Genomic DNA, 24,211 nt, shown 5'->3' with positions numbered 1-24,211 from the left:
CTGAAATATGTGGGAGCTGGGGGTGCATTGGCTAACTTCATTATTGTGTCTGAGCTTTAGAGGAAATGTTTTAGGAGCGGGGTATGAAAAGATTCCACTCTTGTCATTTATGTGGAGGACATGGAATCCCATCTGTAAGCATGCTGATCGGGTTAGCACCTGGCATATGCTGTATGTTGATGTGAACCTGGGTCCTAGTTAGCATAGATAAAGCCATGGTGCTCGTTTCCAAAGCGAATGCCCACAGTCACCTGCCTATAGTTAATGCTCTTTCTGAGAAAGAGACTGAGTGCCACAGAGCCCACTGTGTGTCACAGCTGAAGAGAAAGGCTTGGGATTTGTATTTATTCTGCCTAGCATTAAGGATTTCCTGGAGAGTCTACCTTGGAGATCTGCTTACTCCTCTGACCTACATCAAGGTCACAGTGTGGCCTAGCACACTCTCCTGTAGCTTAAGCACTTGGACCCTTCTGCTGTCATCACAAGAAGGACTGGACAGTCCTAGCCGACTTTCCAACTATATATGATTCATGTCTGGCTCTCCATGCCAGCTCTCAACAGTCCCTAGACCAGGTCAGAGCTTGGGGAAAGGCCTACTCTCCCTTACCAACTTGGGATCTGGGACCACTTATGAGTTCAGAGGCAGGCAAATCTTTGAGTATTGTGCCAGCCCAGTCTATAGAGCAGGTTCCAGGATAGCCAAGACTACATAGGGAAACCCTGTCTCAAAACAAAAACAAAAACAAAAAATAGAATAAAACTGAAAAAGGATAGTCCCCTATAGGCTCACATATTTGAATGCTTAGGCATCAGGGAGTGGCAATATTTGAGAGTGACTAGGAGGTGTGCTGTGGTCAGGTGTCCCTTTGTCAGGTGTGCTGTGGTCAGGTGTCCCTTTGCCAGGTGTGCTGTAGTCAGGTGTCCCTTTGTCAGGTGTGCTGTGGTCAGGTGTCCCTTTGTCAGGTGTGCTGTGGTCAGGTGTCCCTTTGTCAGGTGTGCTGTGGTCAGGTGTCCCTTTGCCAGGTGTGCTGTAGTCAGGTGTCCCTTTGTCAGGTGTGCTGTGGTCAGGTGTCCCTTTGTCAGGTGTGCTGTGGTCAGGTGTCCCTTTGTCAGGTGTGCTGTGGTCATCAGGTGTGCCATTGTTGGAGGAAGTGTGTTACTGGTGGTGGACTTTGCACACTAGGCTCTGTACGCCCACTTTTCTCTCTTCTAACCTAAGGATCAGGATGCAGCTCCCAGTTACTGTTCCAGAAGCTGCCATGCTCCTTGCCCTGATCATAATGTACTAAACCTGTGAAACTGTAAGCAAGTCCCCAGTGATATGCTTTCTTTTACGAGACTTACCTTGGTCATGGTGTCTCTTTACATCATAGAGCAGTGACTAAGATAAATTGTCAGCAGAACAGATTCATCAATGGTAACATGTTTATCCTATTACATTAACTCTAATTTTTAGGGTTAAAAAAAATCTAGATCAGAAATATGAGTCTTTGCTTAAAAGGATTTCGTTGACTTGATGTAAGTAGCTTGTACTGTTTGCCCAAAGGTTTATCTGGAACTGTGGGGACAGAGAGCCACCTTCCCAATTTTTAAGATGCTTCAATTAAATTGTGTTTATTTCCATCCTGTGTTTGTGTTATAAAGCCGGTTAGCGGGTTGGCAGTGTGTTTGCTCTGGGGGGCTAGTCATCAAGGTAATAGTAGAGGAAGAGCACCTGATGGCATTGAAGAAGCTGACTTCATTTCCCTTTGTAATTACAGCTGTAAAATAACTTCCCACACCAGCTTACTACTGAGCCACAGTCAATTTCTTTTGGTAGCCACAGTGGTTATAATACTGGGATACCGTGGCCCCTCTGCGGTTTTGCTGGCTTACCTGAACAGTGCTCTTAGGAGCATGTGACTTGTAATCTATTAAAGAAAGCAAAACCTAACTAAAAAGGGTAATTGCAATACATAGCATCTGTTATACACACAGCAAGAATGCCATAGAGGTCCCTCTTAGATTGATATGAATAGATTGAAGATTTTATCATTTGCTGAACAATAACTGAGAAATTTAATCAACATTAGCATGTGACATGGTTAGATTAGACAGCCGCTGGCCTTCACACAGTCTATAAGATATTGTCAATTACTCTCCCACAATCTCTCTTTCATTAAAACAAAAGGCTATCAGCACAGAAGCCAGTGATTGTAAGCTAAGGGGCAGCAGCTGTTTTAATTTAAAAATTCAGATCACAATGACATTTAAAAAAAATCAAGCTCATAGTTAGCATTTGTAAAAAGGGCTATTTAAGACAGAACACTCTTCCATACCTCTTAATTGCAATCTAGCAGCCTGTTGCAAAGTGTTTAGTGTGAATCTCCCTGAGTCCCAACTCTGTTTTGCCCTGACTGCATGTTATCAGGCAATTTCTTTAGTTGTACCACTGCTTGATGTCTTCATCTATACAGTGGGGATGGATCCTGTGACACAAGGGGATTGGGAGAAGCAGGTAAGATGTAGATGAACCTAAGACAGGGCCTTGCCTGTAGTGAGCCTTCCAATGTGTGTGTGCTGCTAATGTTGTACGTCTCTCACTCATTAAAAACTCTTAGCTGCAGTCATCAGGTCAAATGGTACTCAGACGGTTAAGAGTAATTATTGGTGCCTCTTATGTGAGGGAATCTTTAGGCTGCACAATGGCCCTCTGAAGAGTGTGGCTGGAGGAACGATGGGGCAGGGCAGACAGCGAGTCCTGTCTGTAGGAGAGATGGAAGGGTTGAGGCAGGCATTCTTCACCTGAGCCTTGCCAAATGCCAGGTCCACATCTCTAGGCCTGGGCTGAAGGAATAAAAATGGTGGACTAGAGTGAGGCAGGAGGTCTGACGGACCTTGGAGAGCAGCATTGTTCTGACGAGCTACGGTCCATAGCCCAGGCCGCTCTCCCACCTATGAATACACTGACCCTGGGGTCAGTATGCCACGTGCCTGGGTGTCTTCATTATGTAGTGAAGATTGAGAAAAGCTCTATGATACTGAGTGGAGGAGGAGACGGAGGAAGACTGGAGGGTCCTGAGTAGTGAACATTATAAACCACTGCTTGGTAAATGCTCAGCAAAGTAAAAGACAATGAAAAACCAAGTGCCTGACTATAGTTATGGTCCACCTACAATGAAGTGCTTACCTCTGGTGTAGTTCCTGTCCTTGCTTCCAACCAGCATACAAGAAAGGAAGGATTTGATGGAAAGGCCTGGGCCATCTCAACAGAAGACAAAAGAAGACAGGGAGGCAGGAGAACATATCATATCATATCATATCATATATCATATATCATATATCATAAATCATATATCATATATCATATACCATATACCATATACCATATACCATATATCATATCATATCATATCATATCATATCAGGAGAACAAGGGTCAAATCAAGTCCTCCATTGCAGATATCAAATTCCTGGCAGGAAGGATGAGGACTGGGGTTGGACCAAGTGTCCATTCCTACATGATTAGCATCAACTAAGTGTAAAGAGCTCCCAGGGCTGGCAGCTCATCTCTGTGCACTAAGAACAGGGATCGTGTAAGTCTGGCCGGCACATCAAGGAGATGTACCTGTCTCTAATAACAGGCGGTATCCTAGCAGCAGAGGTGCAGAAGACCAGCTCCAGAGCAGAGCGAGGAAAGCAAAGCTGAGTCTGACTGTTGGTTGCGAGATCAAGGAAATAATCCTACGATAAACATGGGATCTGTGTGCAGGATTGTCGCCACGGTAGTCGCTAGCATGACACTGTGACCCTGGCACTATTCTGGGTGTTTTGCCTTCAGGACTGAATGTGTTTATTCCTGCAGAAACCATTATGATCCTCATTTTTTTCAGATGAAGAAATTATGGTTAGGTGGTTTGTTCAAGGCCACATGGACCTAGCTGTGTCACTGTGTTCCAAATGTCACTCTAGTTGAAGAGATCATAGGCTCTGGTGGTGCTTAATGAGAATGGGGTTCTGGTAGAGAGATATGATGGTTAACTGTCATACTTCATAAGTTGGGGAGTAGATCTAAGGAATAAGAGTTAATGGTGGGTCTAGGAGATGACAATAAAAATGCATCCTGCTGAAGCATGTGGACCTGAGTTCAAATCCCTGGTCTATGGATATTGTCATGTCCACTCGTATAACAGCAGTGTTAACGGATGCAGAGAAAGGACTCTTGAGGTTTGTTAACTGACAGCCTAGCTCCAGGTTTTCCTGTCTGAAGGATATAAGGCAGAGAGTAATAGAACAGGACACACAATGTCCTCCTCTGATCTCTGGAGATACACACATGATCACAAATACCTATATGCATGCACTACACTATACTACACTACACACACACACACACACACACACACACACACACACACACAGAGGAATTTACATTGGTGGGTGAACTAAAGTGAATATTAAGACTTGATGAAGGTATTGAGTATGGTTCAATGGTTGAACAATTGAACCTGGATTTGATATCATGACTACATTTAAACAAGAGAAGTTGAACTTTTTTTGTTTGACATGACACCATGAAATGACCTTTATCATAGCCAAGGGTCAATGATAGTATGATGCACGGGTCAATTCTGTATGTTGCTTGATCTTTTAGTCTTCATGAAACTATAAGCTGTTTGTAGGCAGGAACCACCATGGCTAGAGCCTGATAAATGTTTTCTTGGTGGATCCAAATTAAGAGTTTATCCCCACCCACCTCCAGTTGCTCCTGTGGAGTCTTTAGTCCTGTAGAAAGGAAGTTTATCATTCCATGTTGCCTGTCCTTCTGCTTCTGCTGTCTAAGTGTTTCTGCAATGATTTGCCGTCACTGAGGCTGAGATGCAATTATGTAGAGTCTGACAGATCGTTTTAAAGTTGTTAGTTGCTGAGGAAGCACATTTGTGATGCAAAAGGGAAAAAAAAACCCCACGTCCCCATGTTTTGTTAAAGTTACATCTTTCATGAATAAGTTTCTAGAGGAAAACTTAAAGTTTAAATGATTTGCCCTGTAGATTTATGAAATATCTCAAGTAGATGTGACAATAAAAATGTGTTCCATCGTCTTTGGGAGGGAGAAAGAAGAGGGCCCCGAATCTGCAGTTGCTCATGGAGCACAAACACCTTGCCTCTGTCAGCATCCTGACCAAATCCATCTCCTCCACAGAGCTGGAAGTAGTCCCACCTGTCACAGGCAGGGGGTGAGGTAGGCATTTTGGCCTCTCAAATGCTTCTGGCAAGGATAAGACCAGAGCTGTTCCTACCTAGTAAGAGAATCATCCTGTGGGGCTGTTGATAGACATTTTCCCAGTTGCCTGGCTACAATCACGTGTCGGACAGTGGCTTTCTGCTGAGTGCTTCAGACCTGCAGTCTACATCACTCAGGAGATCATTAGAAATGATTTCTAATCTTGGGAGGTTCTTGGCCCCTCCCAAGAACTTCAGAAGCAGCCTCTGCACTTGAACAAAATTCCTGGGGACCTAAAATCCGAGAAGCATCAACATCTAGAATTCAGGAGCCCTGAGGGCAATCTGTGGCAGTTGCGGCTTTGCTTCCTGTGTCCAGCACCCCGAGTGGGGAACATTAAACCCCATCTCCCAAAGTATCTGTCCTGTGCCCATTTTGCTTCTCACCCAAGCTGCAGTTGCGAGCTCCAAATATGTCCTTTCCACCCACGAGAGGCGCCCCCATGAGGCTCTATGGAGTACTGCACAGTTAGAGGGCAGGACCACTTTTCACAAGATGCTGTGGAATGTGGTGGTCTCTCGCAAGCTGCCTCACAGCCTTAAGTGGACTTGTTCTCTGCCTAAACAGCTAGAGGGGTGCCTGGTGTTGGCAGAACTCCAAGACACCTATGCCTGTCTACTCAGATGGTTTTGATGACTTTCCAGTAATTCTCAAACTTTTATTTCAAGCTTTTTTATTTTACTTGTTTAAAAATGACTGAGAAGTGTCTAGATTTTATCCAGGTTACAGGATCTTGCTGGCCTAGAACTGGTTATTTATCAGAGGCTGGCCTAGAGCCCACAGCAATCCTCCTACTTCAGCAGGCTTACAGGTGACTTTAATATTTGTTGAATTATATTTTAAAATTGAAAAAAGAAATATACATTATTAGCATAGAATAATAAGCCTATTTGATATTAAACATAATCTTTTACAGAAAGTTGTTAGTTTCTACAATAAACAGTTGAGAAATACACTAATTTTTATTTTTTTATGAGTCTCTAATGTCTGAATAAGTTCAATCAGCTCAATTTTCATACCTTCCACGTTCATTTAATCTATTGCAATATTTGTTTTGGTTGAAGCATACAATGAAAATCTTATCTTTTAGAGCTATTCATATCTGTAAAGATAATTATGGTCTTCCTTGATTAATACACCATAGTTGAAAAGGAGCCATCTTAAAGTGTTAGTTTCAATGTAAAAATCTATGACGATCACTCATTACACTGGTGTTTATTGTCAGCTTGACACAAGCTGGAGTCACTTGGGGAGAAAAACCCTTAATTGATCAGACTGACCTTTGAGCAAGTGTGTGGGACATGTTTGTGGTTGCTAATTGATGTGGGGGGTGCGGTCCACTGTGGGTGTTATCATCCTTAGGCAGACAGGTCTGGGCTGTATGAAAAATGTAAGGAATCATGAGGACAAGTCAGTAAGCAGCATCCCTCCATAGCTCCTGCTTCCCGTTCTGGCTTGAGCTCCTGCCACATAAAGGAAACCAGGACAAAAATTATCAATGAACTTTCCATACTCACATTAAGATATATAGGTGTCTCTTTTATTAAGTCACGTGCTCACACGATTCTGAAACGCCATGAAGTGGTGATTTGAAAAACACACATTCAACCTTTTTAATATTAAAGGAGCATATATGTTACAGCTGTCTCTGTCTCATCTGACACACACGTGCTTTTCCTCGAGGTGACTGTCACATTCTATGCCAGGAGCCTGTGTACACAGGGAAGGCCAAGCCAGGACACAGGGAGGTCACAAAGGTAGGCTTCACCAGAAACAAATCCTGCTAGCACCTTGATCTTAGGTTTCCAGACTTCAGAACTGTGAAAAGACATGTTTCTTGCTCAACTGCCTGCCTGTGATGTTATGTTATAGCAGCTCTGGATGACAAGACAGTAAGTGTGACACCTGGGAATCATCTTCCAGCAAAACTCACTCTGCTCACGTGGCCCTACCCTTGGTTGTTTTGATATAAAGTAATGGCTTTTGTCACCTATCAGCTAAGTTAGCTGACATTGTATCATTTAGGATTTATTAGGTACAAGGAATATTAAAGCATATTAAGCTTAAAGAAATCCAACCAGGGGCCAGAGAGACGGCTCAGCAGGTTGCATACTGTTTTTGTTGAGAACCTGAATTAGGATCCCAGCACCCACATTGGGCAGCTCAGAGCCGCCTGTGATTCCAGGGGATCTGATGCCTTCTTCTAGACTTTGCAAGCACCTGCAGGCATGTCTGAAAAATACACATGCCCAAATGATCAATAACTAAAATAAATCTAGAGAAGAAGTGCAGCCGGAAGTGTCTTAAATGGAAAGAAGAACTGTGAGGTCATTCTGAGTTGATAAATCAGGCACAGGAATATGCGCTGTTGACAGTTACCCTCGTGGCAAAGAAGAAGAAGCAGAAGCAGCAGATATTGAAGCTCGGTCTTCAAAGCAGACTCCAGGATTTCTAGCAACAGGAAGGCTGTCCTTACAAGATACTTCTCTCAAGAAGTGGGAAACTTGTTCTAGATTCCTCATCCCCAGTATTCCACCTCCAACTTTCTCTCAAGCTTCATTAGCCAGGACTGCAACACCCCCCCCCAAGTCTACATCCTTCAGCAAGATGGCTGAAAGGGCCAAGCATGCCTCCCTGTAAGGGTCTAGGGAGGGTCTAACCTCTGACGAACAATCTTAAGGAAGAGTGAAGGACTGTTCCGTGCCATCCTCTGACCTCTGATATACCTTTGTGATCAGATTATAAAAACCCTGCACTATAATAGCTGTGCAATGTGGGACATTTTAGAACAGCCCTGTCTTTCCAGCTGCTGGAAGAGGCAAGTTCCTAGACAGAGGCTGCCACTCCCCCAAAGTATCCCCCAACTGACACCCTCAAGTAGGAAGTTATAAATATTTTCACAGAAATTGTAGCAGGTGCTCTTCCTCACTGATATATCTCCCTGGGCTGCTGTGCTCCCAAGTATGCTCCTGAGACCATCAGTGACCTCTAACTGCAATGTCCGTATCATTATGGGCTTTTTTTGGTGGGACAACAGGGTGTTATCTTCTTTAAATTAACAAACTCATAGTCTTCAACCAGTGACTGACAGCAGTCACTTTCTAAATACCCAAGTGCACTCGGCCCTTACTGGACTAATTAGGAGACTATGTATCTAGACTTTTAAGGCCTTGGGTACAGCAGCTTCAAAAGGGAAGTCTTGGCCACCATCCCAATAAGTCAATTTAGAGACAAGTTTTGGTGAAAAGAAGAGAAAGGAGATTTAGTCAACACATTGAGAAGAGGAATGAGAAGGGTCCAGTGACCCCAAGCTTGCCTTTGGGCTCTGACATGAGCTTTGGGTTTAAAGGAAAGAACTGAGCCAGGCACAAGAGGTTTGCGCAATCATGAAGTCTTGACTGAGGCATTGTCTTGTTGATCATGCGGACAGCTCCAGTCTGAAGGGTGATCCAAAGAAGTCCTTAAAGGGACAAACTATTTCTCAGGAACAGATCACTGCCATTCCAGGGTACAGCCTCCCCATCGTGGATAAACAGTCTCTCATTTAGGGGTGGTCTCTGTCTAGAGTCTAGGTAAGACTCTGCTGGAATGCATAGGACTTTCAACCCTGACAGGAGGATTGGTTAAGTTCAATGGACACTCCTTGAATGGTTGATTTAAATGTCTACAGAGTCAAGCAGGCCTTTGGCCCCACGAAAAGGGGGCAAGCTAAATGAAAGTGGAGATGCCAGGCTTCTTCCTTTAGTTACAGTGGGCTCAAGAAAGGAGTCAAAGCTTTTTAGCCCAAGCAGCTTACAAGTGCAGACCCGCATCCAGTACCAGGTTCCAGATTTGGCCACCACGGTGGCGGTAAGGCAGTCGGTGACTCACACCTTCCCTGCCCATACTTCTCCCCTGCTGGTGTTCCCTGCTCCGCCCAAGGAAATTATTCCTAGCTGAACCTTTGCTACCGGGTCTACTTCTAGGGAAACTCAAACTGAACACAGAATTCTCTATGTTACAGAAATCCAAGCAGACTTACAGAAGCCAGGCCAAGTTAGGGTTCCTCCTGAACCCTGAGGGGAAGGAGAGTCCCAGTCAGCCTTTCACAGGGAGAGCTGAGGTCAGGACCGGTTTTGACCTTGATTTTATGACCCTGAATTATCTCAAAAGAGACTCTCTCAATATTCGTCAAGAAGAGAGGCCCCAGGAAGTCAGAAGAAGGTAGGAGAATCCCCAGGGACAAATGCCTTCTGCCTTGGGAGGGCAAATAAATATAGCACAGGCTGGGCAAGTCCAAAAGCTGAAAGAAGTTATGAAATGAGAGAGGGCCGCGACTCTTGCCTTAGCAATAGGAACTGCAGCTAGTGTCTGAGCTCGGAGACAGTGTTGAGGGTGTTAGGCTGGCTTTTGACTAATTAAGTGCAAGGGGGAAAAGTCTGAAGACAATAACAGAGTATTGTAAACGCAGAAGGAAGAGAGTCTTCAAAGCCTGGTCATGTGACTTTGGTTCCACGCATTGTTCTCGGTGTCCTAGCCTACTCCTCGTCAGGCCTTCTGTTGTCGCTTCCAGCAGCTCTTTGTTCTCTGAACTGTTCCCATGTATTTTCCCCCCATTCCTTTTTAAATACAGTTTTCTTCACAACACCAGTAGGCTAGATCGATATCATTTTCCGTTTCCAGGAAGTGTTACCGTGGCAAGAGAGGCAGGCAATACCATTGGTTGGCTCAGACCTTTCAGGGAGGGTGACCACTTTCCTGCCTCTAGACGGTGGGCAAGGCCCCTCAGGGGTGTGCATAGTGCACAAGATAGCTAGCACAGGGCCAGTTGCTTCCTATGGGCAATTAAAACTAACAAGTTGGAAGAGATAAATTCTTTATATATAAAAAGAACACTAACAATGTAGCTTATTAAGATGTTACAGAGGCCAATCAATTTTCTCCTTCAGACCCCCTCCCTTCCTCTCTTTATCTATTTCCTCCTTCGACTAACCTCTTCTTTCCATCTGAAAGTTGCCACAGCTAGGCCAGACTGCAGCAGTCCCTTCTCTCTGCAGTCCGCAGTACTGTGCAGTTCAGTGCTCTGTGCCTAGTTCTGCACTCGGCCTCTGGTACATCCAAAATCCCGTGTGTACTATTAAAGGGATGAACAAAAATCTGTGACATTTTGCTCATGTCGGCTTCTGTTTGGGAAATGAAGTGATGATGCCCAGCTTCAACTGTACAGTTCACTAAGCAGCCGAAGCAGATGAGATCCAGGCAGAATTAAGGCATGCTGAGAAGTAACACTATAGTGCCACAGAAACCAAAACTAAGAGCCACCCGACTACGTCATTCCCTGCACGCTGCTGACAGAAATATCTCTGTCTCTGAGAGCCTGCTTACTCTTCACCATCATAGCATTCGCAGATACTACAACCAACACTAGTGTGTGAACCAGCCAGTGCTGGTTCCAACAGGAAGTTCTGTGACGTATGTGTCATGGGAGACACAGGCTGCTCTTCGGGGGTAGTTGTCTTGTACATGCTTACGCCTGTGTTTCCCAGAGCCCAGTTGCATTAAACAGAGGTAGAGCTCTATGTCCCTGGTTCATAGGAGTTCACTTAGCCATTGATTATCCATTCAGTGTGTGTTGTTGAACAGTATCCCATGCCAGGCTCTCACTGGGCACTAGAGAGATGGAGCACCCAGAACACGTCTCTCAGGTTACCAATGTGCATGTGATCTTCAGAGTTTCTGGTCCTCTGATGATGAGACACACCCTGCTTTCCAGAGCAGTTCCAAGGTCTTCGTTGCTAGTATGAGCTATTGCTGTTGCGCATGCATTCTTCCTGTGGTCCCGGGGAACGCTCAGCGGCCCAGCAGGGAAAGGCAGCAGCGAAGGTCACATCTCCAATTTGGTCCTTGGTTTTCTTATCTGTAATGCAGCGGAGTGTGCTGGTCACTCAGCAGAGCCAGCCATTCCTATTCAGATCCCATAGCCTTGATTCAATCATTTCTTAGCTTGCTTAGTGCTTCCTGCACTGCCCTTGGGACCTCTCCGATCCCTCGTGTTGAATAAGATAAAGAAGCTATTACGCTTGGTGCTTCTCCCACTGAACGCTTCATTATAGCCCAACAGGAAAAAGTTTCAACTAAATAAATGCTTGCTTTCCTCTCCTTCCCCCACCCATCATTCTCTGTCATATTGATAGAGAAAACACAGCTTTTAATAGACTGTAGTGGGACAAACATTTGCATAACTGTTACTTCAGAACTCATAAGTCTGGGCTAATTGGCTGATGGTGCTTAAAATGATTAAGTGATTGTAATTTATATGATTAACCAATTAAACCATTCTCCAGTGATTGGCTCTTGGTAGGTAGACGCACACATTTCTCCCAGCATGTCAGTGAATACTGAATGATGCATAATGCTCTTTTCAAGGAGTGCCTACTAAAGAACTTAGTACATGATGTAAAAGGAACAGGAGGCATGGAGGTGGTTCTCTAAGAATAGAGTGGAGGGAGCTAGGGAAATGCTCAGTGGTTACAAGTACCTGTTGCTCTTTCAGAGGACCCAGGTTCGATTCCCAGCATATGCATGATGGGTCACGACTATCGACAACTCCAGTTCCAGGGGGTCCGATGCCCACTTCTGACATGCTTGGACACCAAGCAAGCATGCACATGATGCACATGTATAAATACAGGCAAAACACTCAAAAACATGAGATAAATAAAACTAAATAAATCTTTTTAAAATTAGTCTGAAGGGTAAGTGGTTCCTTAGAACCGTGGTTGTTATTTGTAAGTAACCCACATTCCATTAAAGGAAAGGTGTGATTAAGTCTAAGAACTTGGGGCCTGTTGCCTCATCTGAGCCCAGATGTCTTACTTGAGTATTTGTGTTGTGTGAACAAGCTCTTTAACCCCTTTGAACCACAGAGTCCTCTCCTAGGAAATAATAACCTTCCTTACCTCTTAGGATTATTATGAAGATCAATTAAGATAATGCATATCATATTCCCAATAAATAGCAGCTATTATGATGATGATGATGATGATGATGATGATGATATTATTTCACTGAAACGTGAGCTCCAAACAGCCTTACTTTTCTATTCCTGGTGGTCAGCATGGCACGAGGCACAAAACAGACACTTAAAAATTTGAGTGCAGAGGTTCACATGGAGGCAAGAGCAGGAACAGCTCTGTGTCTGAAGCCACCCTGGTCTACATAGAGAGTTCCAAGCTAGTTAGGGCTGCATAGTAGGACCCTGTGGAAGGGAAACAGGGAAAAAGTATAGATGTAAATAATCATGGAGAGCTCAGGTGGGCACTTATACTGGGCATTGCGGGCACACTGTGCGGAAGTCCTCACAGTGCCTCCCAAGGATACTAGGATTCCAGGCTTCTACAGTCTCAAGGTTAGGAAGGTAAGGTCACTAAGAGGTGAACCCTCTTGCCCACAGTCTCACAGTAAGAGGTCACTGTGACGTTGAGGGCTTTATTACACCACCTTTGTGACTAGTCTGCCAGAGGACATTTCAAGCCATCTAAAGTAAAACGCCATCGCCAATGGGACAACGAAAAGAAAGAGAAAGCTTCCTACCATTCAGAAAAGTCAAACAACTGGGTTGAATTTGCCTAGAGATGCAGTTTAGGGAAGGGGCAAGTTTAGTAACTGCAATAAGGAAGAGAGGACTTGAGTTCCCAGACCAGACTAGGCAGCTAGAAAGTAGACACTAAATGTGGTCTTTGTTAATCCGCCAGGTAAAATCAAGTTCAAGGTGACTTCTAATGGGTTCCCCCCACCACAGTGGGCCACCAGCAGTCACTTTACCTGGGCCCCAGGCTAAATATACAACCACTTTCCGGTAAACTCTCCTGGGCTTTTTGGCTGCTGGCTACTGGGGAACCTAGCAGGTAGCTAAACAACTAGACTGTTGGTTTTCAGGCTATAATTTGTCAGAAAGTGTAAAGACAGACAAGGAATCGATACCCTGCCCTGTGAGTCACAGCTAACACACCAAAGACAGTGACTTGTAGGTGTCTTTCTGAGGCCTGTGGTGTTATTAAACGTGGTGTAATAAAGATAACAAGTGTTGTACTTCCATTTAAAGAATAATGTGAAGGTATCTCAGATACTACTAGGGGTGAAAGGGGCTGGGCTGGGCTGCTACTGACTGCTATAAACCTGGGTGTGAGCTGAGCTGGAATTTCCCTAGAGAGCCCAGCACTTCCGGTCAGGTTCTACAGCTCCGTCTGTCTATTTTCTGGCTCGGGCTGCTTCCTCTCCCCCATGTCCCTTCTCCTGACCAGGCACTTGCCCATTTTCCCCTCACTCTCTCCTCTCCCATTTCTTGACTGTGAGTGGCTAATGAATGGCTAATGAGCTCATTTCCATGGGACCAGCTGTAGTTCAGCGGGGCGAATCTGACCATTCTGAGGTAACCAGTCATGCACACTGTGGAGGCTCTTCTTGTTAACTTGGAACTGCAGTTAAAGTTTCTCTTTTCTTTTACCACGGGTTCTTGGTACTACGCTAGTGACTTTGTATACGTTCTTGGTTTGGTCTTTGCTTTTTTTTTTGTTTTTTTTTTTAAATTATTTTTTTCATATTCAGTACCTGTTCATAGAAGAAATTTTACAAAATAGAGAAAAGACCAGGAGGAAAAATAAAAAACACTTTGGTGTATTTCCTTGTCATTTCTTTTTATCTTTAAATACTTGTCTACTAAGAACAAAAAATATGAGGAAAATGATTTTGTTTTTTCTGAAAGAATGTATCCTCTCTCTCTCTCTCTCTCTCTCTCTCTCTCTCTCTCTCTGTATGTGTGTGTGTGTGTGTGTGTGTGTGTGTGTAAAAGAAGAGAAACTGTTTGGGAGAAACTGTTATTCAGGGCCTAAAGAACCATGTCAAAATACTTGACAAATTCAAATCAAGGCACCTGCATTCCTCCAGTTCCGACCTGCCTTCGGATCTCTCCCTAACTCTAAGGAAGCCATGCTGCAGCTGCTGCAGGGAAGGAAAAAACCCAAGATGTCCTGTAGCCCTGGCAGGCCAGAGCTATTTGATGCACGCGTCTCTAACTCTCTACAGAACCAAGGCTCTCCGTGCCAGTGTTCTTTACTCTGAACTTGACCACTGCTCCCTGTAAGGAGAGAAGAAACCTCATGGTTAAACGGTAGCTCCTAGGAGACCGAGCGGTGAAAGGGACCAGAGTCCGTCATTGATTTTTCTGACAGGTTATAAAATAATAAAAGATGGGAAAGTTTTAAAACTAATTTTTAGGTATCCGTCTGAAGCCACATCCAGTTGGCCAGCGGGATCAATGAAACAACATTATATAAAAGTGCTGAACTCATACTCTTCTGGTTAATCTATATTTCAAAGAGCCTGGGCTCTTAAACGACCTGCACACAGACTGAGTGGATCCCCAGTTTAAACCTCCCGTTTGGAGCCCTGTTTTGCAAAGATTAACTATTTCAAGGGAATGAGCGTGAACACATCCAGTACCTGGGTGGGGGAGGGGGCGCATGTGGGTGTGGGGGGGTGGGTGTGGGTGGGATCGGTCAATGAAAACTCAGACACAGGAAACAGATAGGCAGAGAGCACCCATGGGGCTGTGATGCAGACTTAACGTTGATTTCCTCGAAAGGGCTCTCGGTTCCCATTTTATAGTCTTCTCTACCTGCTGCTTGGGGAAAGTCTACAAGACAGTCTTTGTGACCTTTAGATATTCCCTCAAACTTGGTGTCTGTCCATGGAGCTGCTGTAATAAACCGCCACAAACTATGCTGAATTTCAACAACAGGAGTTTAATCCTCGAGGCCCTGAGGCCAGGAATATCCAATATCAAGAGATTTGTTGTCAAAACTACTCCTAAGGACAGGCTGCGTGCCAACAGCAAATATCAACTTGGAAGTTCGTTCTCTCATGATGTCATGTCAGGGCTTTAAAAAAAATCATTTTAAAAAAACCCTTACTTAACAAACAAACAAGCAAGCAAGCAAAAAGCTCTTAAAGCTGGGCAGTGGTGGCTCCCAGCACTTGGGAGACAGAGGCAGGCAGATCTCTGAGTTCGAGGCCAGCCTGGTCTACAGAGTGAGTTTCAGGACAGCTGGGGCTACACAGAGAAACCCTGTCTTGAAAAAACCAAAAACCAACCAAACAAAAAACCCTTTTTTATTTTTATATTTTTCTTCCTTTTACATTATAGGTCATATGTATATATATGTATATATATTTTCAGTTTGGTGTTTTTATGGAGTTCCTGAGTGTTAGAATGAGTGGGTCTTTGATTCCTGTGCCTTCTCTTAGCCTCTTTTACTTCTGTTGGTTTGTTGTGTATGATACTGAGGTATTACTTTTTGTTTTGTCTTATTGTATTTCATTATTATTCCTTAGAAGCCTGTTTGTTTTCTAATGAGAGGCAGAAAGGGGGCAGCTCCAGATGGGAGGGGAAGGAAGGGCTGGGTAGGGGGACCTGGTAATCAGTCTTATATGTAAGAAAAAAAATCTATTTCTAATAAAAGGAAAAAATTAAAAAATAAAACAGATCGGTCACCTAGTAAGGGCTTAATGACGATCATCATCAGAGGCCCCTTCTTGATTACACCTTGCTAGAAGGAGAAAATGCTGAACCCCAGTCCCTTCTAAAGGCACTGATTCCATTCCTAGGGCTCCATCTTCGGGCCCCCTCCCCCAAAGCCTCAGCTCCCAGTTCCGTCACACAAGGGCAGTTTTTAGAACACACATTTACGGGAACATGAACACCCAGTCGGTAATTGGTAGGATGGTGGAAATGTGGCCGAGCTGATGTGCAGCTGGGTCGTATCCTAGGAAGAATCAGAATGTTCTTCCGTTTCCCTGGCACCATCCCCGACAGGAAGTCCCACTTGAGGAGCACGGGAATTCAGGAAGTAGCAAGGGCATAAATCACCACTGTTTGTCAGCTGATACTGAAGCAAAGGGGACTTTCTGACCTGAACTAAGTTAACACAAGATTCCATCTTAGCATCTCAGAAATGGTTGTTTTCTTCCTTCCAAGGCTGGGCCTCCCCTACAGCTTTGTACCTGGCCAAAGTCCCAAGTCTCTCAGAGGGCTCTTCTGAAACTTGCTCAGGATTTCCAAAATTGCAGCCTTATCCAAGCCTTCCACGCAATCTCCATGATCTCTCCTTGCCTGTCAGAACTGCACACGGGCACAGTGTATGGGGCCTCTGTTGCTTCCATAGCTTCTCATCGTATGACCTGTGACCCTATAGAACCAAAATCTCTGTGAGAGTAGGGGCAGGATGAGTCCATCTCACTTCTATCCCCAGATCTCAGTGTACAGCCTGGCACCGTGATCATTCAGCCAGCTTCTGGTTCTATTATTGTCTAGTTTCCTGACTAGAATATAGAGAGCTTTTGGCTATACTTGTTCAGCTCCCTTCCCAGAGTCCAGAAGAGTACCTGGTCCCCAGTACGCACCTAACAGACATTTGTTGGGCGTGTGGATGAGTGGGTAGAAGTGTGATCTGGGAGCTATGAGAATATCATTCCAGACGCCATTGATTTTGAAGGAGTTGAGAGGAATGCTGGCAAAACCTTAGCTGAAGAGGAGAAACTGAAGCTGGGCCCTAAAGGATAGCTCAACCAAGAAGCCTTGGCTGATGGGGGAAGATGGTCAGGGCAAAAGAGGCAGAGCCATGCTTGGGATAAACAGACCCAACAGGGAAGGGACAGTTTGGTTTGCGACAGTGCGCCACGGGAGATGGCTTAAAGCCATCATGAAGGGTCCGAGATACTACTACTCGTTAGGATCCTGTTGGAAGGCTGATGCAGGCTTTTATAGAACAGAGCATTGCATCTCCTCAGAGAAACTGTGCAGAGGATGCATAGACTGCGAGGGAGACCAACTATCAGCAAGGAAGACAAAACTGAGCATCCTGTTTCGGCTGAGATGGTAGGAGATGCGTGTGGTGAGCCTGGAGTCTCATTGTGTCATCTTGGGGCATCACACGGGGAGATGTTCCGTGCGTCTAGTGAGCATCGGCAGGGACATGCACAGCATAGTGCCCCCAACCCTGAGAAACGCCCAACCCAAAACCATACCAAGCCTAGTGCCCTTATGAGAATAACTAGCAGAAAAGGCTAGCACAGGAAATGGATTTCTGCTTTGCTGGTGCCAAGACAGCAATGCTACAATGCTACAAATTTGCAATCAGAGTTGCAAGTTCAAGGCAGTTCTCCCTTAGCAATACAATGTCTCAAGAAGAGAAACAGAAGGGCTTGGGGTCTGGCTGAGTATTTACTTAACCTGTGTGAAGCTCTCGGTTTAACCTCAAACACCAAATAAATAAAGTAAAACACAGAATTTAAAAGTGAGTCATTTAGATATTTAGACTCCGAAGTTAGAGTGACAGATACCTCAATGTAACCGATTTGGGCAAACATGATCTTGTTGTAAACAAATAGTTGTCAACAGGAGGCACTATTAAATTAAGGAGGGGACACAGGAGAAGAGGGCACATTGAGCTAGTCACAGGGCAGCATTCCGGGAAGGCCAGCCCAGTCCCTCTGTCCATTTATTAACTTTTCCTGTTATTTCTTTCAGTCCTGGTTTTTCTAAGAAGCACTTCCTCAGGTCTTCCCTCAATAGCTCCTTCAGAGTGAGGTCACTTCCTATCAGAAACTGAGCCCCACCTCACACACTTCCTCCTCTCCTTTTGTCTGCCCACCCTCAGCATGCCCAGAGTTCATGCTTATGTAGAGCATGAGTCTCTCCCTAGTCAGACAAGGATCTTTGTTCTGCTCATTGTCACATCCTCAGCGCTCAGAAGAGAACCTGGTACAAAGCAGATGCTCAATTAAACATTTGTCTAGTGAGTGGCTAATCGACTGAAGGGAGCCCCTGTTCTCAGGAACCAGAAGTATGCTGTGACATGCTACCTGAACATTGCCGCCACCACCACCACCACCCCCATGGTTAGCAGATCGTGAATATTTCATAAGCAAGCAGAAAGTGGAGAGGGGAAGAAGGAAAAAGAAAGAAAAAAATCCAAACTCTGCTGAGGCAAGCCACAGGAGATGGAGCCTGGCTAGATAAGACACGCCCAGCAGACTCTGCCGGCTCTCTCTGCTCCCTCTCTGGGCCCACTCTGCAGGGAAGGTGGCTGCTCAGTCCCAGGGTTTTCTCCTATGAGCCCATAAAGCCGTATCAGAACTGCTAGGCTCATAATCAAATTTTAATGACTGTCTGCTTCCCTTCCTAGATGTTTATAGTCCTCTGCACTCTGATTAGGGTTTGGGTCCCACAAGATAGTTAAAAGGCCACAATTTGCACTGGGTGTTTTATTTTTTCTGAGTTAAGTGAGTGAGTAAATGTTCTTTTGATCTTCCCGCGGTGGAGAAGGGCTGTTTGAGTTTTTAAGGCCTTTACCAATTACTCGAGCTGGATACAGGCAGGGCCCAGTCTAAGGCTGGCCTTCTGGGTGGTTCTAAAGAACTTCAGGGTTTTTTTCCCCTCCTGTCTGTTACACCCCAGGTGCTGAAGGGACAGAGGAAAGCTAGCAGAAAAAGGCGTGGGAAGGAAAAAGGATGGGTCCAGCTTCTGATCTTTGAGCCAAGAGTGTGGAAGAGATTTCACCCATAGGAAGGTGTACCGGAAATGGAATTTGACATCTCACAGTGCATTAATCACTATTCTCCTCAGAGTGAAAAAACACCTCACAGAAGAACCTTAAAGGAGGAAGAATTGAGTTTTAAAAAAATATTTATTCTTTATTCTCTTTATGTGGAAGTCTGTGTGTACACAGGAATGCAGATGCTGTTTTGAGTTGTACTTGCAGTTGGTAGTCACCTGGCATGGGGGCTGGGGATTAAATCTGGGCTCTTCTGGAGGAAAGTACATGTTCTTAACCACTGAGCTATCTCTCTGTCCAGGGAGGATTGGTCTGGGCTCTGGAGAACACAGACCATCACGGTGAAGAAGGCACGCAGGATGGGGTCCCATGGCGACCAGGAATCAGAGATCTTAGACTGAAACTGAGACCTGCTGCCCCTCCCCCCATGTAAGTTCTATCTCTATAGCCTGTCAGCTAGCTAGGCCCCATGTCTGGAAGGTTCTACAACCTCTCCAAATAGCACCATCAGCTGGGGAGCAAATGTGTCTCCAAATGCATGGTTTTGAGGGACATTTCACAACCAAATGATTACAGACTGACTGTTTTCTGGACCCTCTGCCGGGCTGCATTTGAAGCAGACCCAGTGACCAGTGGACCCTGCCACCACCCTCAGTCACACACCACCGTCTGCTGTGTGTGAGAGGAATAGGGGTAGAAGGGAAGGACCACAGGAGACACACTCACTGCCTTCAGGGCTCCCGCTCATGTCAGGACTGAAATAAGAACGCCGTGCCGTCTGGTGACACCCTTGTGGCACATACACACCATCCCACAGGCGTCCCAAGTAAGCCACATACAATAGCAGTTTATTATTTTAATTAAACTTATTGCAAGAGCAATCATCACTGCCGTCAGTATCAATCATCAGCCTTTTTTTTTTCTGACTGTGGCCTTAAGTGATGACAGTCTATGTTGACAATAAATAATCATGCCTCTGGCTTGAATTGACACTTCATTGGACTTCAGGAGGCTGCGTCTGAGCGCTCCTGAGCTCGCTGTGTAAAGAACTATTTGTCTATGACAAAAGCTGGGTCTAGAGGATATTTGTTTTTTTGTTTCCCAAATGGATAACTTCATAATATTTGCAAAATTCATCCTTTAGTAGATGACAGGCACAGACTCCAAACCGTATTTAGGAAGAAGGATAGATGCTGTGCTCCGTCCTGGAGCATCACAGCCGTCCCGCCTGCCTAAGGCTGGATGCACTGAGCTATGGCTTTTCTTCCCTAATGGACGTGGGAAATGGAGTTGTTGTGATGGCGAAATGGCTGGTGACTGTTTCGAGTTGCTATGTGGGGGCAGGAAGAAAAGGACCAGAAGCAGCTGTTCCCTTCTTTTACCCCTGGCATCTGCCTGCGAGTTTGAATAATGCTTGTGAAGAAGAAGCCTGGGCCCTTATTCCTCCTGTGACTGCATCTTCCCAGCCTACAGCAGTCCCCAAACTCAACCCTCTGTGCTACAAATAATTTTAATTGAGCCAAGAAACCCTTGACATTTTAGAAATTACCTCCTATTTATAAGACTTTAAGAAGGAACCTTCCTGTCAGGCCTGACCTCTGTGTGATTTGTCTCTCCCACCATCCTCCAACACACACACACACACACACACACACACACACACACACACACACACACACACACACAGAGAGAGATGTACTCACTCTCACATGAAGAAGCACACTCATACCTGTACACACATGTACTCACATACACTTTGTGTTCAGGTTTTTAAATTTTGACTGAACTAAACTCAATCCTAATTTAATTTTGTAGTAGCAAATAAAAACCCAGTTTGATATGTCCACAAAATCCCACTCCAACTGGGACTCAGCCCAGTTTCTTGGACTCCCTCCTCACTCAGTCTGCTCATCTGAAGTCTGTGCTCATGATCGGGTGGTTCTGGGACAAGGGTTACACAGCTGCCTTTCGGGAGTTGAAACCCAGAGTCTGTGACATCTGCCTCTTGGTACGTTCCTCATGGTTTCTGCACAGTAAAAAGACAGAAAAAATTTTTTCTGTAAATATCATCTTTTCTACCGGCTTGGACATGTCCCCTGGCTTGGACATGAATAATTAAACACCGTGCCTTTTCTTCCCACTTCCCTATCCTTTGTCTCTGATCTTCAAAATAACTCATTCACTAAGTACTGCAGGACCTGCGGGACCGTGTGCTGTGTGCCAGGTACTACTCTGGTTGCTTAGGATTAGTCCGTGAGATAAAGCAAAACAGAAACGACAAACAAAAGCAGCTCGTGGGCCTTGTCCTTAACCAGGAGCAAACAGTGTGCTGTCATTAACGGACGGACGCGCTACAAAGCCAAGTTAAGCATGGATGGGAAGGGAGAGCACGGGGTGAAAATCCCCCTCCGGCTGCTGAGATGGGTGTGTGAAGGGGAGGCGGGCGCAGGCGGGTGCAACGTTATGGACAACCATTCAGAGAGAAAGAACAGCAGATGCACATCGCCTCCCCTGCCCCAGGAGGGAGCAAAGAACACTGAACCAAACTGGAGTGAGCCAGGCTGGTGGTGGTGGGAGGAGGGTCTTCAAGGTTAGGGAGGACCATGAAGGCTCAGGTGGGGACTCACCTTTCCTCCTGAGTGAGCTGAGGGCTCTGGAAGGTGTGAGTCAGGTGTGGCAGTCTGTTGTTAGGTTAGGAGGAGAAAAAAGCAGCAGCAGTAAGCCTGGTGAGGAGGGAAGATGGCGGGGTGCAATGGACACATGGGGTGTTGCAAACCTCTTGGTTTGGGAATAGTAAAAATAATAAAGAACATGCTATTTAGTCCCATTTTAAGATGAGAAAACTCATAATAACTTTCCCAAGAACCCAGAGCAAGTGTGTGCCCAAGTTGAGTTCCAAACCAAACAGACCTCTTAGCAGGAACAGCGCTACAGCACCATGGGGACAATTGTCCGGGAGTACAGCCCCAGTATCCACCTTGGAACTTCTGCTCGGAGGTTTGACCATGTTCTCATTAACATAATAAATAAGGAATCAGGGAGAACAAGGGCACACGAGTCCCCTGGATGCCCTGACAACTAATGCTACCTGACAAGTAGCAGGTTGGAGCCTAATGAATAGCTGAGAGGAGCAAGGAAGGAGGAGGGATGTGGGCTTCCAGGGAGGAGGGAGCTCATTAGTGGCCCTGTTGCTTAGATGGCTCACAGCATTCTTCTAGCAGACCTCTGCACTGCTGGGTATCTTTTTGGGAATACTCTTATTGTTGTTCTGAGGCCTTTAGGGGTTTGAGTGCCTGTGTGCATGCATGATGTTCTTGCATGTGTGCGTGCATGCGTGTGTGTGTGTGTGTGTGTGTGTGTGTGTGTGTGTGTGCATGTGTGCATGTGTGCATGTTTGTGTGTGTGTGTGTGTGTTGTGATATGTTCCAGCTGAGATAAAATTCCTATAACATAAATTGACAATTTTTTAAAAATGAATCGTCCTATGACATTTAATACAGTCAAAGTGTTTCTCAAACACCACACCACTAGTTCTCAAACATTTTTATCAACCCAGAAGGAAACCCACACATGTCCTGACCCTTCTCCATTTTCTTCTCTCTCCAGCTCATGACAATAGCCTAGCTACTCTCTGTCCCTCTGGATTGATCTTCTCTGGACATTTTGTACCAGTGAAACCACACAGCTGACCTTTTCAAATGTGACTTCTGGCACCTAGCACAATGTTTCCAAGTGTCATTTGTGTTGTAACACACGCCATACTTTGTTTCTTTTTGTTGCTAAATAATATTCTACTGGCTCTGTTTAGTCATGCATGATGGGTATTTTAATCTCTCCAGTTCTTGTTTACCATGAGCAGTGTTACCTTAAGCATGTGTGTGTACCTGTCTCTGTTAAAATTCTTGTTTTCAATTCTTTTGAGTCTACAGAGCAGTGCGATTCCTGACGTGGCTGCTCTAATAGGTATGGAATAACTCACTTTGTTTTGATTTGTGTTTAACTAAGGGCTAAACTATTTAGCACTTTCCAGAGTCTATTGGCCATTAGTGTATAGTCCTCTGAATAAATACAGGACAAAGCGCCTCCTCTTTGTTCTTCTGTTTTCTGTTGCTATTGCTATGCCTGGGTAGCATTTTGCCACATATGCCAGCTAGCCTTGAACTCACTATGTGGCCTAGGCTGCCCATGAACTCACAGTGATACACTAGCCTCAGCTTCCCCAGTGAGCTATGTGTCGCCAAGCCCACATGCCCACTTTTAAGCTGGGCTCTTGTTGAGCTGTAAGAGTCCGTTACAGCTGTGCAGAGTCAGATGCTCATCAGATGTGCAGTTTCCATTTTTTCTAATATTCTCTTTTTGTTTCCTTGATAACGTCCTTGGAAGCCCGGATATTTTAAATGCTGATGCACCTCAGCTCACCCATTTTTTTTTTTTTTTGTCTTGTTGCGTTCTCTCTAGCCTGTGACTTATTAACAGCAGTTAATGGTTGTACCATTTACAAAGGCACTGGAGAACTCGTGAAGATTTTTGTTACCTTGAACCAGCATCTAAGGAGGGTCTGTCATTGCCCAAGCTCAGAGACTATAAAGCTATAGACCTTAAAACAATTTTTCTTTCTTTGTAACTGTCACCATGATAGATGCCAGACTGTTAGCAAAAGAGACCCACACAAGGAGAAGAAAATAAAATGAGGCATTCATTTTACTGTTTTACCGAAGAGCAGGACAACTGGACAGGCCAGGGCTCTGACTCTGCATGTGGTTTCTGCCTTGTAGTGTGACTGCATCCCTGTATCAACCGTCCAGAAGAGGAAAGAGACAGGACTCTTGTCTTTCTTCTCTTCCTGACCCAAATTCGTGCACATCGCTTCTCTCAGTGGCCAGACTTAATGGAATGATCACACCCAAAGGAGACCAGGGAACGCGCTCTTCCCATTCCACAGCAGCTGTGCCCTGAGGCCGCTCTGAGGCTTCAGGGCAGAAGGTATATACTGGGGACAGAAAGGGTCTAATTTCTGCCCCAGAATCCCAGCCTTCTTATTCCCAGAAGCAGTCTGAGTGCCACTGCTCCAGCCGGAAGGGACAGAAGGAGCTTCAGTTCACCCTGCAGTTTCCTTCCATCAAACGATTCTCTCACTTTCTCATCAGACAGGCTGCTCTGGGAAGGAGACTAAAGCTGGGTGTGAACATCCAGGAAACAAGTATGCCTAGGGAAGGGGGAGGGCAGGGAAGGGAGGACTGTTGGTAGAGTACTCACCCAGCATGCACGAAGCACAGGTTCAGTCCCCAGCACTGAATAAAACAAGGCATGGCGGTGCATACCTTGGGATCCTGGGATGGAGAGGGGCCAGTAGTTC

Source organism: Apodemus sylvaticus, chromosome 2 (genome assembly GCF_947179515.1).
Source record: "Apodemus sylvaticus chromosome 2, mApoSyl1.1, whole genome shotgun sequence".
In the NCBI taxonomy this organism is placed as follows: domain Eukaryota; kingdom Metazoa; phylum Chordata; class Mammalia; order Rodentia; family Muridae; genus Apodemus; species Apodemus sylvaticus.
This window is presented reverse-complemented; position numbering follows the sequence as displayed.